The 15,660-nt window shown below is 40.8% G+C and overlaps 1 protein-coding gene across 1 annotated transcript in view; it reads right to left on the bottom strand.

Annotated features, from left to right (window-relative positions):
• pde4d (phosphodiesterase 4D, cAMP-specific) overlaps positions 1-15,272 on the bottom strand; it is a 197,396-nt gene extending 182,124 nt beyond the window's left edge. Inside the window, exon 1 of the mRNA XM_031750760.2 lies at positions 15,146-15,272. The gene's annotated coding sequence lies outside the window, so the exon portion shown is untranslated. The remainder of the gene's footprint in view (positions 1-15,145) is intronic.
• Between the last annotated feature and the right edge of the window lie 388 nt (positions 15,273-15,660).

The following is a 15,660-nucleotide window of genomic DNA, read 5'->3' as shown; positions in this document are numbered from 1 at the left end:
TGAAAGACTTTAAAAAGTGTGAAGAAGTGCATAGATTTTGAACTTTGAACTATATTTTCATGATTTTTACAGTTTTTTTTTTTCTATTGATACAGACCTCCCCCACTGCTATTCATACTACACCAAATAGTTACTTAATAAAAAAGTAACTATTTGGGCAAGATACTGAACCCTGAGTTGCCCCTGATGCACCCATGTGAGTGTGGGAATGCTTGGCTAAAAGTCTCTAGAAGTGCATAAGAAAGTGCTTGGTTTGTAGTAAGAAAGCTCTTTCTATTGAAACAGTAGAAAAGCATTATAAGCATTAGTAGTCCATTTACCTCACAAACTGCCTTAAAGACTGTTATAAACCATGAGTTGGAATATACAGTGTGGAAGGTTATGTGCTGTAAATGTATATAACTTTACAGTTTTAACGAAAAACTGCTACAGTTGCTGTCAAGCTTCCATTTTCACCAAAGATCACCTCTTCAGTTTAAGAAGTCCTTGAATTCATGACAGTTTTCAAACCCTTTGACCTTTCATATCTAACCTCTCGCTCCTGGCAACTTCTCCAATTTATCATAGTTAATAAAGCACTAACCGTCTCATTAAACCACTCTAATCAGAGGGCTGATCCCCCCCTCTCTTCATACAGGATTTTGCTCATTAGGTTCAGTTTTATCCACTGCACTGCAATTCTTGTGAAAAGAGCAGAAAATGTTCTGGGTCTCAGAGGGGAGCTTTCTAAAGCCTGAGACCATTACCAGGTAAGTGGTGTCTATTGGAAGATAATGCTGAGTAAAACTGCAGAGCTGCAGTCAAGCAATTTTGGAGACTGTTGGGAACTAATGGGATAGCTTAGAGTCTATTGGCTTGACTTATTTTTTGCGTGTTCCCTATCACAGGTCAATTAGCTTCATGTAAGCACAAGTGGTGTACCCCATTAGTACATTATGTATATGACTTAATAAATGTTTAAAGAACATTTCCCATTGCTCTCAGCAATTGCAGATAATGGTTTAATGGTCCTCTGTCAAAATTTGTGAGTAAACGTTCTGATAAATGCACCAGTGACTGAACGGTGCACTTTTGTGCACTTTCACTGCTTGGTTCAGTTTTCATCAGCCTCGCATACAGCCTCAGAGGGCAGCTGTTGTCAGGAATAATGCACAGAGAAACCCCTTGTGTGCTACTGCCATAGACAGTATTATCTTCCTGTACTGTATTTACAAAGTGTTGTATTGAATTTGCATGCTGTAAACTTGGATCAAATAAAATGTATGTCATCCTATTTCAGACAAATTTAGCTGGAGATTACAGTACAATACAGTAGAACTCTTTTTTTTCTCTCTTTACAAAGTATTGATGATCTCAGGACTGCTGTATTAAAATGTGAATTGGAGATGCTTTCCTATGGTTTCATCTCCTTGGTTCTTAGTTTTGAGGCCTCCACCTACATTATCAAACTCCTCCACACTTATTCTCCAAGCCAGGCTCTCAAGATCTCAGATCAGGGCCTTCTTCTGATTCTCTGTACCCATCTTAAAAGCTCCTTAGCTAAAAAACTTTGGAACAACTGACCATTCACACTTTGCACCCCTGGCTCATTTGCTCAGTCAGGCATTTGAGCAGTCTTTGTGTTTTGTTTTGTGTTGTTTTGGTTTTCATTGGTGCATCTATAAAACACTTTGTGACTGCTCGTTGTCTTGAAAAGCACTATATAAATAAACCTACTACTTTATCAGATGCACACATGCAAACCCAAATAATCTGCTGATAAGCAGCTTTGCTGTTACATTGCTGTCCCCTTGTCTTCATTTGTTAGTTGCAGTTTACCAGAAACTTCATGATGTATACTTTAAGTGCTAATGTTGTGTTTGCGGCTTGTTTTGCTGACCCCTGGTGGCCAGAATATATACATATGAAATGAGGCTGGGCTGATATTGATATAGTGTCATTAACAGCATAGGATAATATTACATTTATGCAAACAATCATTGCAGATTCTGTATATAAATGTGTATATATTTATATCTATTTTATTGGCTGATACCGTCCAATTTTGCAGATGCATGGAAGGAATGTTTTGCCTTAAACTGCCAGCAGAGGCTCCCAGAGAACCAAGGTTTATTTTCTGCCTTCTACTCTGTATAAATCTTAAAATGACAAATTTAATGATATTATAAGACATGCTGCAAAACAATATGCTTTTTGCATACAAAGCAGCGATATATAATCACTATATACTGTTTCTAGAACAGGTTCTTCTTCTATTTCCGCTAATATAAAATTGCAGAGTTGTAAATATTTGTGTTTTTTCCCTGAGCTGTGATACCCTTGCACACTAAAGACAAAGTCTGCTATCCAATGTCCCCCCTAAACACATGGCACTAGCCCTAATGACATCATCGACCCCAGGCATTAGAAGGCCCTGCAGAGCTGGTGATGAGTCACTCCTGTCGGTACAGGCCAGTAAAAAGCAGCAGACACACAGTGGTGAGCTGTATTGCAACTTGCATCTCTTTCATCAGATGTGATTCGATATGCACGCTGATGACCAGCTGGACAAAGAAATGAAGCAAGGTCACGAACCCATGTCTGTTGGTTTCTTTCCATGTAATGACCCGGCTAGCCTGACAACTCGGAAATCTTTTTCCATGCTTTGACAAGAGCTCATGGGTAAAATTCTGCAAGCTAAATATGAGAGTAGCCTTTCATAATCACATCCAGTTGATTTTAAACTTGAACCGCAAGTTGTTGTACTTTAATGTAATTATTTTATTAAGTCATACGATTAATTAAAAGAACCTTTAAATGGATTGTCACTTACTGTAAACATCACAGTCGACAGTCTTCTTATCAGAGGTGCGATACACAAACTGTTCCACACACACACATACGCACGAATACACACTTCAGGGAGAAAACAAATGTGTCAAAGCACATTAAAGCATTTTCACCCGAGGCTTTTCATGGTATTTCTCTTGGCTGTAGCTTTATCTCGTGCGAATTTCTGCAGTGTTAGTGTTACACCTTTTCTGCCCCATAATATTTTAACAGGCAATTTTTAATCCAACTGAATGAACACAGCTCTGCTGAGTGCCTAGGCTTGTGTTTTTCTAGCTGTAGTACAAATGAAAAACTTTTTAAAATATACAATATTACATTTAGTTGGTAATTTCTTGGCTTGATCCTTAATTTAAGCAGTGTTAGTGCTGGTCTTCTGCACACTCCAACGCTTCAGGTCAAAATTGCCATAAAGCAAGCAAACAAAAAACAAGCAAACAAAACTGGCAGACTTTAAATGCCCTTGTGGATTTTGTTATGTTGAGGTCTAGACTGAGAAGGAGTTGAGCATTAGAGTAATATCAGAAATAATGGTGATTGTTCCCCTACAGGCAGACATTTTCACTCAGCTGGGAATGAAATCAGCATGTGTGGCTGCACTGATGAAAAGGGGTGGTGATAGGGAACGGAAACTTCTACAATAGGGAGGCCTATTTCATATATCATCTGCAAACAGTGTATTCTGAAGGATTCAATGATGAACTGTCATTGTCCACATCTGTAGTTCTTATTAAAGATCCTACCACCTGTATAGAGACTGACTATTGTAGTTCCATGTAATGGTTTGGAGATAATCATTGATTTTCAGATTTATACTTGAGCTTATTCAGACAGAATATGTCATTTAGGATTTTTTTTTTCTGTTATGGGTTTTCTAATGTGGGGTGAGGATGGTGCATTTTAATACCTGGATAGAAAAACACACAATGGAACAGTGTTAGTCATGGTTTGGTTTCCCCAGAGTCTAGACCTCGACATTATTGAAACAGTGTGGGATCATCCTGACAGAGCACCGAACAAAAAGCACATTCAAGCTTGTTAAGAGTTGTAAAAACTCTATTTTTGCCTTATATACTGCATTCACATGTGAGTTAGCATATGTTTCCATAAACTGATATACTAACTGTATAGTTACACTACCTACAGTACTACAATTTTTACACATAATTGTGAGCATTTAAAATTCAAACTATAGTTTTTACCTCGAGTTTGGTGATATGTGTTTCATCATTTGTGCCTGCAGGGAGAAGACTTGCTCTTCATGTGCTAGCTTAGCTTTGAAGGGGAGAGTGCTTTTGTTAGCTAACTAGCTAGCTAGCAAACATTCAGAAATATCTGGAGTTAACTGTGTGTGTGTGAACTCTAATGGCACTTATGTAGTCCTGTGTATCTAGATGCAAGTTAGGCCTACAGGTGATAAATAATACACTAAATGTCTTTAATCCTCAAGTGACCAAGCTATCATAACTGAATGAGGTCATTTTTAATTTCATTTTACACAGGAATACTTTCAATGGCTACATCAGTTTCTGTAGAGCAGCGGTCCCCAACACCCGGGCCACGGACCAGTTTGGTACTGGGCTGCAAGAGTTGAGGCTCGGTTGTGAAATTTATGGTTTTCACGGTTTTTATCGTTTTTTATTGTTATTTTTTTGTTGTTTTTATCGTTAACTCGGTTTCCCTGGGTCTTTTCCCGTGTGTAATGAATAAATCTTTTTTTTGGTACTGGTACTGGTTTTATTTTGTTGTATTTATCCACGACACCTTAAAGGCCGGTCCGTGAAAATATTGTCAGACGTAAACCGGTCCCTGTCGCAAAAAAGGTTTGGGGCCGCTGTTGTAGAGAACAACACTTTGAAATGCTGCAGTAGATCATTGTGTTACAGCATTTACAATAAACAACAAATAACTAACAGTTGAAATAAAAAGTACAAGAAAAGTAAACAATTAAGTTAGGTAAAAATAGTAAAAGTAGGACAGTAAGAGTGTAAAAGGAAAATGCCATCGTAGGAAATATTTTTACAATTAAAAATATCACCCCACTGACTCCATTCAGTCAGTTGTTACTGGTTGTTAAAACTATAAAATCCAAACAGCCATCTCTACAGGTTACGTCAGTGCTCATTACTATTTACATAATTTAAGGAAGACAGTGATCCAATCTGCTCCTTTATTTTGTAAGGCTGGGGAGAAACATTTGTTTGCTGATTCTGACCCTGACCTCATGCAAAAATACATTTGGTTATGTTGTCATGCTTTATTGCTAATCATATACTCTCAGTTTACATTAAACTGGAAAACCTTTGTTGGCCAACACTGCTTATGACAGCAGCATTTCCCAATATTTAATTAATTCGTTTGTTATTTGGTCCGGTCATAAATCAAACTCTGATGAAATAAAAGGCTTTTACAACTTAACGCTCATATCAAGCAATGACTTTTGTCTAGAGCCAGATGTAACACTAAAAGGAAGTTAAAATATACAACACCTGTCAATTTAATATGATCATTTTTTTCTTTCTTTATAAGCAATATGAAATTATGCAGCCACAATCCTAATGGATTCTAGCAAGCAAGCTTGCATTTTATAGTCTTTAGATTGGTTCCCAGTTGATTTTAAAATGCATTTAAAGTTTTCATGCTTACATACAAAAGACTAAATGGACTAGCTCACTAGCTTATTCTTGTTCATGTTCAAAATGAGATTGAGGACTAGGGGGAGCAGTCTACCACTACACTACTGCAGCTACATTTATCTTACTCTTTTCGGGTTAACCAGGTCTCCTGGGAAGAAAAACTTTAAAATCAGAGTATAGCAGGAAGTCAGTTAAACTTCTGGGATACTGATCTGGTCAATGATGTATCAGAAGAGGTTGTTAATCAGTTACAGCTGCTTTTGTGTTAATGATATTAACAACAGACTCACTAGAGGGGCAACAATGAGACAAACCCCAAAACAGGAATGGGTTTACAGGTTAAAGCCACTAACATTTTTTTCCCTCCTCATTTTTTTCTGACTGTTTTTTGCATTTGCCTAGGCTCAGTGTCTCTACTGGTAGCATGAGAGGATACCTGGAACCTAAAGAGGTAGCACAGGTAGGTAGGATGGCACAATACATGCTGTTGCTGTAAGGTTTGCTGTGTCTGTGAGCACAGTCTCAAGAGCATGGACGAGATTCCAGGCAGTTACTCTCGGAGAGCTGGACACGCAGTCCAGCTCGTAGAAGGTCCTTAACCCATCAGAAGTACTGGTATCTACTCCACTGTGCAAGGAGGAACAGGATGAGCATTACCAGAGCCGTAGAAGATTATCTCCAGCGTACCACTGGTGTTAATGCCTCTGACCAGACAATCAGAAAAAGACTTAATGAGGGCAGCCTGAGGGCCTGATGTTCTCTAGTCAGCACTGTGCTCATTGCCTGGCACCAGAGCCCAATTGGAATTTACCATAGAATAGAATTGCAGGTCCACTCCTGGCACCCTGTGCTTTTCACAGATGAGCACAGGTTCACCCTGAGCGGATATGACAAACGTGAAAGACTCTCGTGAAGCCATGAAGACCATTATGCTGCCTGTGACATCATTCAGCATGACTGGTTTGGCAGTGGATCAGTGATGGTCTGGGGAGACATGTCCATGGAGGGATGCACAGACCTCTACAGGCTAGGCAACGGCACCCTGCAATTGTGGGATGAAATCCTTGGACCTGTTGTCAGACCCTACGCTGATACAGAAGATCCTGGGGTCCTCCTGGTGCACCACAGCACCCAACCTCAATATGCAGGTAGGAGCATACTCGCCTGACCTAAATCCATAGAACGCTACCAAGAACGCTGCCAGGTTGCACCTCAAACTGTCCAGAAGGAAGGGATGCCCTAGTCCAGATCTGAGAGAAGATCTCCAAGACATCATCTATCATCTCACTAGGAGCAGGCCCTGACGTTGTCAGGCATGCATACAAGCACGAGGGGCCATTCAAACTGCTAAGTACCATTATGAGTTGCTGCAATGAAGTTTTGCCCAAATGGATTAGCCAGCTGCATGATTTCAGTCAGCCGTCTGTAGGTTTATCATTTTCATTGTTCCTAACACATTACCCAGTCCGTATCAGTATAGATATAATTTTTTCCCCATTTTGATCCTATGTGTTTTTTGAGTCTTCCGTTAATCTACAAGTCCTCTTCTGCATCTTATTCATGGAACCCCTGTTGATTCAATCTACCATTATCTAGCATTCTATATCAAAAATTATATACAGTAACAAAACCTTTCATATCAGGTCAGCCACTAATCAGAAGGTCGGTGGTTCGATCCCAGGCTGCCTCCTGGCTGCATGCCAAATATCCTTGGGCAAGATACTAACCCCATGTTTGCCTACTGGTGGTGGTCAGAGGGCCCGGTGGCGCCAGTGTCCGGCAGCCTCGCCTCTGTCAGTGCGCCCCAGGGCAGCTGTGGCTACAATGTAGCTTGCCATTGCCAGTGTGTGAATGACTGAATGTAGTGTAAAGCGCTTTGGGGTCCTTAGGGACTGAGTAAAGCGCTATACGAATGCAGGCCATTTACCATTTACCATTTAATCTCTTACAAACTTTACTCCAAGTAATTGCATTCTGTGGTACCATTGTACAAATAAGTGATTCTAATCGGCTGAGCTGTCCTGAACTACACGGTTCAGAGAAATGATGGCTTCTGTATACTGGAGGAGTTTCCTCCCTTGGGAACGCTGTGTTAAGGTCACCATGGGTTAATTATAGCTGGCAAACCAATGAGAGCAGCAAAATTCTGCTGCTCCGCTGTGATTTCGTGTTTCTGATTTCTCGTCATGTTATGTAAAGAAGACCCACCCTCTGAGGCTTAGTCTAGCCTTGGATTATATCAGGAGAGCCAGAAAGCTGATTACATATCTGTAATCTTATTTTTATAAAAACATTTCCAGTGGCAGCAATACAGAGCAGGGCTCATATTTTTTTTTCCAACAAACCTCCCGTGATAATCAGATTTGCCAATTTGAAGCAGCACCAAAAACCACAGAGAAATGTTGCCATATTGTCTACGTAATAACTGTCAGCTATGAACCCAAATACTTTCCAGCAGATATGCTTACACAACTGGTTCATCAAGAGAAAACATTTGCCATTAATTAACACTGCAAGTCATTTTCGGTGTTTCAAAGTGAAACAGGACAAGAGACTGATCACAATCCCCTGAATTCTCTTTTTAACCATTTAAGAGGGGCATAGCAAGCCAATCGTACACAAGACCAGAAGAGTTAGAAAAGCTCATTTTCATAGACATGTCATAAACACCTGGCCTGACCTCTGCAGGCATCAAAGCACTATTTCAATACTTTTTGGCACAACTCACTGTTCAAAACTCTGCAACTACATAAGTGACCCACCTTTATGTTATAAGACAACATGTTGTGAGATATGAAATTCATTTAGGTCTCTCTGAGACCTGTGAACCAGCATCCTTAAACGGTCTCATGGCATTAAACCCTGAGACTTCATGTAATCCTGTTCCACCAACTATGGTGGGAAAAAAAGGAAAGTGGGAGTGAGAAAGCAAAGCATGAGTGACATTTTAGGACAGAAAGCATTTGAACCGAGAGAAAAACTGCTGATAAACAATGTCGCTTTTTACTTCGCATGAGAGTCCGTGTTGCTGGAATAAGAACATTTCATTTTAGTGCAATCTCATATCTGTGTGAGGGACTATTAGAATAAGGATAGGCTGAGGATAGATAAGAGTGCGGTGATGCATACAGATATCTGTAAATGATAGAGAGTTTTATTGGGGCTTTACTATTGCACTGTAGTAGCAAGACTGTGACTTACTGAGTGATTCCCAACTTGATTAAGAAAGTAAGGACTGTGGTGTTGGCCTGTTCGTGGGTTTCAACTGCATCCGGAGACATCTATATTATGTTAGCGTTTCTAAATGTCCTGTAGGTGAGGATCTGAGCATGAATCTGTCCAAGGTCTACTCTGTCTCATGTCCAAAATTAGCTGAAATATGCTCCAGCCTCCCTCCACCATAGAGGGAGAAAGAGAGAACAGATTAGTGGATACCCTCCTGTTTTAGCCAGCCGCATGGGAAGAAGAGTTTTCACATGAGTTGATTATCTGTGACAGAGCTGGTAGCTGGCATTTCCAATTACTCACTCACCAGAGTAAATGAGGGTTAAGTGAGTAGCTTGCTGTATGTTGCATACATGAGTACCACATTGAGTTCCTCAGTACCCTTGCAATAAAAATATGTAACTCAAAATACACTAAGTTAAGTACTGGACCGCCTACACCTACATTACAGGGCGTTTACACGCTGTAAGTAACGCCACTGAAACTTATGTAACCTACGGCTGATGTGCACCTCCCCAAACTATACATCGCATGGCGCAGTCTGTAAAACTACTGAGTGGCCTGTTCAGTACTGTCGATTCCTCCTGTGCACTTCCAGCTACTTTTTCACACAGATTTTGAATTTATCAATGACAGCATAAAAATCATTGCCTCAATATAAAGAATTTTAATAACAGCCTAGATAAAAAAAAAATAACAGATATCAGCAAGAGTTCAAAATCAGAATGGGCACGAGACGATGTATGAAGATAAAAATAGCTGATGACAACAAAGGTTGGGGACACAGGCAGAAAATAAAGTCCCAGCTTTTAATCCGTTTGTATCCATATAAAAAACAGGACACAACCACAAGCTAATTAACATATAATGTATTATGATGCACAAGTATTAATGCTGCCAACAACATCACCCACTTGCCGAGGTCATATATAGATTGTGCAAAGACTTTAATAATCTGGTTGTTGCAGCTGTGGCTTCCTATTACAGTACCACACTCAAATTAAGTGAGCTCTCTAAAATAACTAATTCTTTCACAAATGTTTGCAAAACCATACTGCATAGTTAGGTGCTTGATTTTATACACCTGCAACAATGGAAATGAAAACACCTGATTTCAAAGATTAAGAGATCTGGCCCAATACTTTTGTCCCTATAGTTGACACTGAGTTCAGTACAGAGCAGAAGTCTACTTTTTCATCTCCAGTAAATATTTCCCAGCGCTCTACAAAGTGAGATCAATTGATCTGAGTGCATAAATCCTTCTTCTGTGCTTCAGCTGGCTAACACATGTCACTAACAAAACAGATAAATGTTTCTTCTCCGTTTAAACTAACAAAAACCCCTGTTGGACAAGTCAGCCACCACTTGTGACATCACATCAGATAGATGGATATTAATACACATATTTGCAATGAGCGTGTCAACAGCAATATAAATCAAAAAGCTCAGCCCACTGGATGTCACGATGATGCGAAACAGAAGAAGAAAGCTGTCACACTAACCTTTCACTTCTACGCGGAAACATTCTCCACATGATTAGTGAGGAAAATGCATCACTGTGACGCAAGCCAAGTTATAGTTCCCAAGAAGCTAATATAACAGGAAGATTCTTGCGATGCGAATGGCCTCGGAGAAATTACAAGATTACCTTCACTGCTGACCCGAGCCTGCTGTATCAACAGGAAGCACTCCCCAGAATAAGGAAAGAGCCTTGGGGGAGAAAGCCTCATTTTCTCTTTGTTTTGTTTAGTTACCCATAAGCCACGCCAAAAGACAAATTATATTCTCATGGATGGTAAGAGTTTTTATGAATGTCAATATTGAACAGTTATAGATGATCTTACATAAGCCTAAAGCAAAGTCATCTGCAGAACAAACATTTTAACACAACCATTAAAACGATAAACATATATAATAAGTACAAAAGCAAATATTGGATGAATGTTTATATGGACAGTTTAAAAGTAGAAACCAGCAAACAACACACACGCAATTTATCTTGTAATTTTTTATAACTTTGCAAAACCTGAAAATCTACCACTCGGGTTATTTCCTATCACTTTTCTTCTGAAGAGGCAAGCTACTTGAGAGTTCATGACTGCATGGGGGCATTATTCCCAAAGTTCCATGGGTGGGAAAATGTTGGATAACAAGTGTTATTGTAGCATACCATGCTGTTAATGCAGGAGAGGCAGAATTCAATGCACCAACCGTATGAACCCAGTGAAAACAGGATTACTCTGTCCTGCAACATGATTGGACTGTTCCCAACACAGTTTGGTGGAGCTTAGCCAGTTTAAATAGACAGCTGTGCTTAGTGAAGACAGTGCTAAATGCTGCAGCAGGATAAGCAAATCGTGGCAAGCAGATATCACTCTGTTCATAATGTCCTGCACCAAGCAGGATTCTTATCAGGGTCATGACCTGACAAATACTACACAACACCTGACCAAATGACCAATTATAAACTCGCTAACCAACTGGCAGGCCATCTCTACTGATAAGCTGCTCATATACGAGATATAATTTAGCTGTGGGTGGAGGCTAGTTATTATGAGCTAAAGGGGGTCATTTTGTGTTTTCTTGCCAGACAAAAAAAAGTCAAGTAATCCATTTGCCACCCTTGATGTTTATTCATCCCTTCCTTGTACAAACACTAGCTGTCAAAGGCACTTAACTCCAATTACTCTGTGGGATGTGCTCACTCCAAGCAGTGCAATCAGTTCTCAGTGAGAAACGATTTGACATGTTACAGTGGAACTCAATCCAGTTGTTTGACTGTGCTGGAGACGTTGTGGTGGGACTGGAACGATCATTAAATGCTGAACGCTCTCGTTTCGCTGTTAATCTTGGATGTAGACTCTCTGTGTATGTGTGTGTCTGTGTGACACAGCAACCCAATGTGGAATAACAACAAAAAACGAGTCGAGTTTCAAAGAAAACACTATTCAAGTCTCCAGAAGCACAAAGCCTTTCTGGTCTCCTGGACCAGGAGCAGCATCGTTGTGACCCAGTCCAAACACTGGAAAATGTCAACATTTGTTTACGGAAAGTTCTCCGAGGTTCAGGAAAACAAAGTATTTTGTATTTGTTAAATAAAGCTCGGGGATGTGCTGTGAAGGAGATGACCAAAACATAACGAGCACATACCACCACCCTCTAGAGACATCATCAAGCCCATCCAACCCCCACCACCCCCACTCTCTCCACAATTAAGTCCCGGGGCAGTTCCCAAATCCCTAGTTGTGTTTCTATAAAAGTAGTTTAAGCTCTTGAACTTTATTTAAAAAAAAAAAAAAAAAAAAAGCCAACAAGCACAATGACAGGACTTCCAGAGTGACAAAGGGAAAGGGAAGTACAAGCAAGCTGCAGGCCCCAGATGCTTCTCTCTTCTTCTCCTCTCTCGTGTCCCTCAAAGGTCATTCTTCCTGTTCAACGCAGCAAAGTCATCACACACAAAAGCTGCAGAGGCAGAGATCCTTAAGAAATGTCATCTGGTTTGTGAGTCCCTGCTTATGTCTGTGTACATGACTCCAATTAAAGACTAAATCTGCCCTACTGCTGGTCATAACAGTGTGGTTTAGTAGTAAGACTTTATGTTGCGGTTCTTTTGGTGCTTTCCAGCTGTGCTGAATGCTCTTGGTTTTTTTTATTAGCTTCATTGAGGTCGAATGGTGGAGAATCGATCTTCTTGTAAGTTTCTGTCTACACTGTTAAACACGTGTCTGTCTAAGTCTTTACACGCCAAGGGATATCGTTATTACATGTCACATTTGTTCTTGGACTTAATATCAGACAGCGCGCTTTGTACTGGAATCGCTACAATGTTGCCAAACATCTGGAGTCAGAGAAACACCCTCTGAATAAGCAGCAAACAATTCATGACTCAAAAAGCGTGTGTCATGTCACCTTGAAATGGAAAACAGATGTAACATTAATTGCTGAGAGTTTATTTTTTTGCTGGTGATCTCACAACAAGGATAAGGCGAGAGATCTATCTGCAAGCTCCACCAAAAAAACTGGATAGTCCCAAAATGACTCCTAACATCCAGAGGACACAGAGATTTTCCTGCTTATGGTTATGAGAAAACAGTTTCCAATAAAAAGGCACTTAAATGCCGTTGGCTTTGCCTGCTTATATGTTCTTCTGCGTGCGTGTCAGCGAGTACGTATGCATATTGCAGTGCTTTTGCTTGAGAGCTTTGGAGGACTTTAGCATGCTCTTCCTTGCCAGTAGAACAGAAGAAAATAAACACTGCCTTTATTACAATAATGAATATGCTTTGGGAAGCAAATGATATAATTTTCCATTAACTCCCACTCATAAACAGCCAAGAATGGCTCAGGGAAGCCTGTGACATTTGACTTTACTGGCACAAACACTGCGGTACTCCGCTATTGCTTGACCCCTGACCCCTGACTTCTGAAAACTCACAAGACTTACATCGCTATTTAACTCAAAGCCTCTCATGCTAATTGAGCCATCCGAGAACAACAAAGTCTGATAAACACTTGAGTTGACGTTGTCACTCTAAGTTAAGGTCTTAAGCATCATCACGGCTGTCCACATGCAGTGTGTGCAGACAGTTCGCCAACACCTGCAGAGATCCTTCATTACAAGACTGATACAAAAGACATCAGCAGCAGTGCAGATGCCTCTTGTCCCTGCACACTACACACGCAGTGCACTGAGCCAAGCTCATTACTCTGCATTCACACTGGGCAGCAGCAGCACTCATTCAGAAAAGAGACCCAGCTCAACATAACACCAGGGATAAAGAAAGAGGCTCGTAAGATTAAACATTTTCATGTAAGCTCAGTAATCATGTTGGTGGTTTTAACGCAGTCATTGTCTAGTGAGCACAGTTATTCATTATTCATCCTAATCTGACTTGTTCTGATCTCTGCAAAGTGGAAAAGAGCACAAACACTCCTATATGTAGGTCAGAGTTTAGCTTGCCGTTTCAGCCACTATCGACGCACTCAGGTGCTGCACAGGTGAAACAATGGGCTTAGTGTGTTGCTTGCATCTCGGTGATTAATCCATGTGGAGGTGGAGTGCGGCACTCTCCAGTTGTCTGGCTGTATATATTTGCATAGTAGAGGTCAGGTACAACACAGGGCTCGCTGTGTTCAGCACGATAAAAACAAGGAGCTTAAGCAGACAGACAGGAAGGTATTAAAAATCGCACCAGTTAGAAACTACAAAAGAGACAAGGAGTGTCATCATTTCCACAACTTTTAACTGGCTTCACAAATAAGGTGTGCTAAAGAGTCACCGTGACATCACAACAACCGTCACGGTCATGAATCACAGTCTCCATCTGTGAGGTACAACACATAAACAGGTCCACATGTTTGTTAGCTGGTCATCTGGCGCCGCATTAAAGCCTCCTGGATCCAATGAAAGTGTAACGCTGTGTGAATATGATCTAACTTTTGAAACTTTTCCTGTGTTCACACAAGCGAGCACACATTATCCCGAGACAAAGCCCAGGTCCTTGTATAGGCTCTAACACGCCTGTTTAACAATATAGCAAGCTGGTTTGACTGGAAATTTGATAGGCACGTCTATGGAAATCAAGAGAGCAAAGCATGTGACAGTTTAACATGACAAACTCTCACACTTTTCACACCCTGTGCGTTAACTGAGTCAGTCCACACTGGGAGACAGACTCTCAGGAAACACTGTTTGTTTGCCTTCCTCTCCTTCATTTCCCATTCATAAGGCTGTTGCTGTTATGATAAAGAGATGAAAGATGGGTAACAGGTTATCCTGCAGTGTGTAGTATCAATCATATTCTGGAAGGAACAAAGTTTTCCTAAACAAAAAATCTAACAAAAAAAGAAGAAGAAAAAACAATGACTGTGTTCTTTCTTCCCCCCCCCCCCCCTGAATTTATGTGTGACTGCAGCACAATTTGGAGCAGGCCTATTTATAGCCGACTACCGCCACAACCACCCCGCAGCCTGAAAGTCACACCAGGAGATTTTGGGAGGGGAGTCCTTGAGCTCCTCTGTCAATGCGAAGCATTGCAGTGACAAGTTTGCTGATGAGGTTGGTGACTGTGAAGTCGCACTGCACCGGTCCCTCCCCTAAAGCACAAGCCTGCTTTCTATGCATCCTTCCAACACACTGAATCTAAGTACATACGCTCCAGCGCATGTGCATGCATTTACACATAAATCCACCGCACGCACTTACTTGGACACACATGTAGATGGCTTCTAGTATTTGATTAGCTGTGGTGATGAGCTGGTGATGATGGTCTGAGTGTTTACTATAACCGCTGTCACACTGTATCAGTATTTGCTCTGATGTCATATTACAATCGCACGTGTGTGACTTTAGCTCCACTGCCAAGTCCATAGAAAGATAAGCCACTGTCCTACAGCTACTGTTATCAATACAGAGGAGTGACAGACAGAAAAGGCAGGGCAATGTGAGAACTTACTTTAAATCCTTCTCAGAAAGTTCCAGAAAGAGATTATTTGTCCTCTAATCTTCTGTTTCCTCTCTGAGTCCAAATGAAAGATCAAAAACAAACAAAAGTGTCTTGTGTGCATCTCACACACCGCAAGTCCCACTCCACTGCTCACTGATGTTCTCTGGGATAAGGAGGGAACTCTGTTGCCAGCTCCCAGGCTTACAGCCAATCCTGTTAAAGCTCTTTCTGACTCTTGGCCAATGGCGTGCTTCTCATTCTCCGGCCCTCCCCGCCCCCCCTCCTCTTCCTCCTGCTGCTGAAGCTTCTCATGATTGTGGACAAACTCATAGTTGTGGAGTATGACAGAGTAGGAGGAATTACTGTAGTATTTACAGTGTGAGAGAATAAGAACAGAGCAGCGGTGAGGAAGATTTCCATTACGAAAGAGCGGCGAACAAGTGGACAGATAAAGAAGCCAGAGATTAATTATAGTGGTTGGTTTTAATCTGTCAGGATGCTTTTCTATTTTTTTAAAGGGTGAT

Source organism: Oreochromis aureus, linkage group 12, assembly GCF_013358895.1.
Source record: "Oreochromis aureus strain Israel breed Guangdong linkage group 12, ZZ_aureus, whole genome shotgun sequence".
Taxonomy (NCBI): domain Eukaryota; kingdom Metazoa; phylum Chordata; class Actinopteri; order Cichliformes; family Cichlidae; genus Oreochromis; species Oreochromis aureus.
Note: the sequence above shows the minus strand (reverse complement) of the source record. Positions and strands in the feature narration are given on the sequence as shown.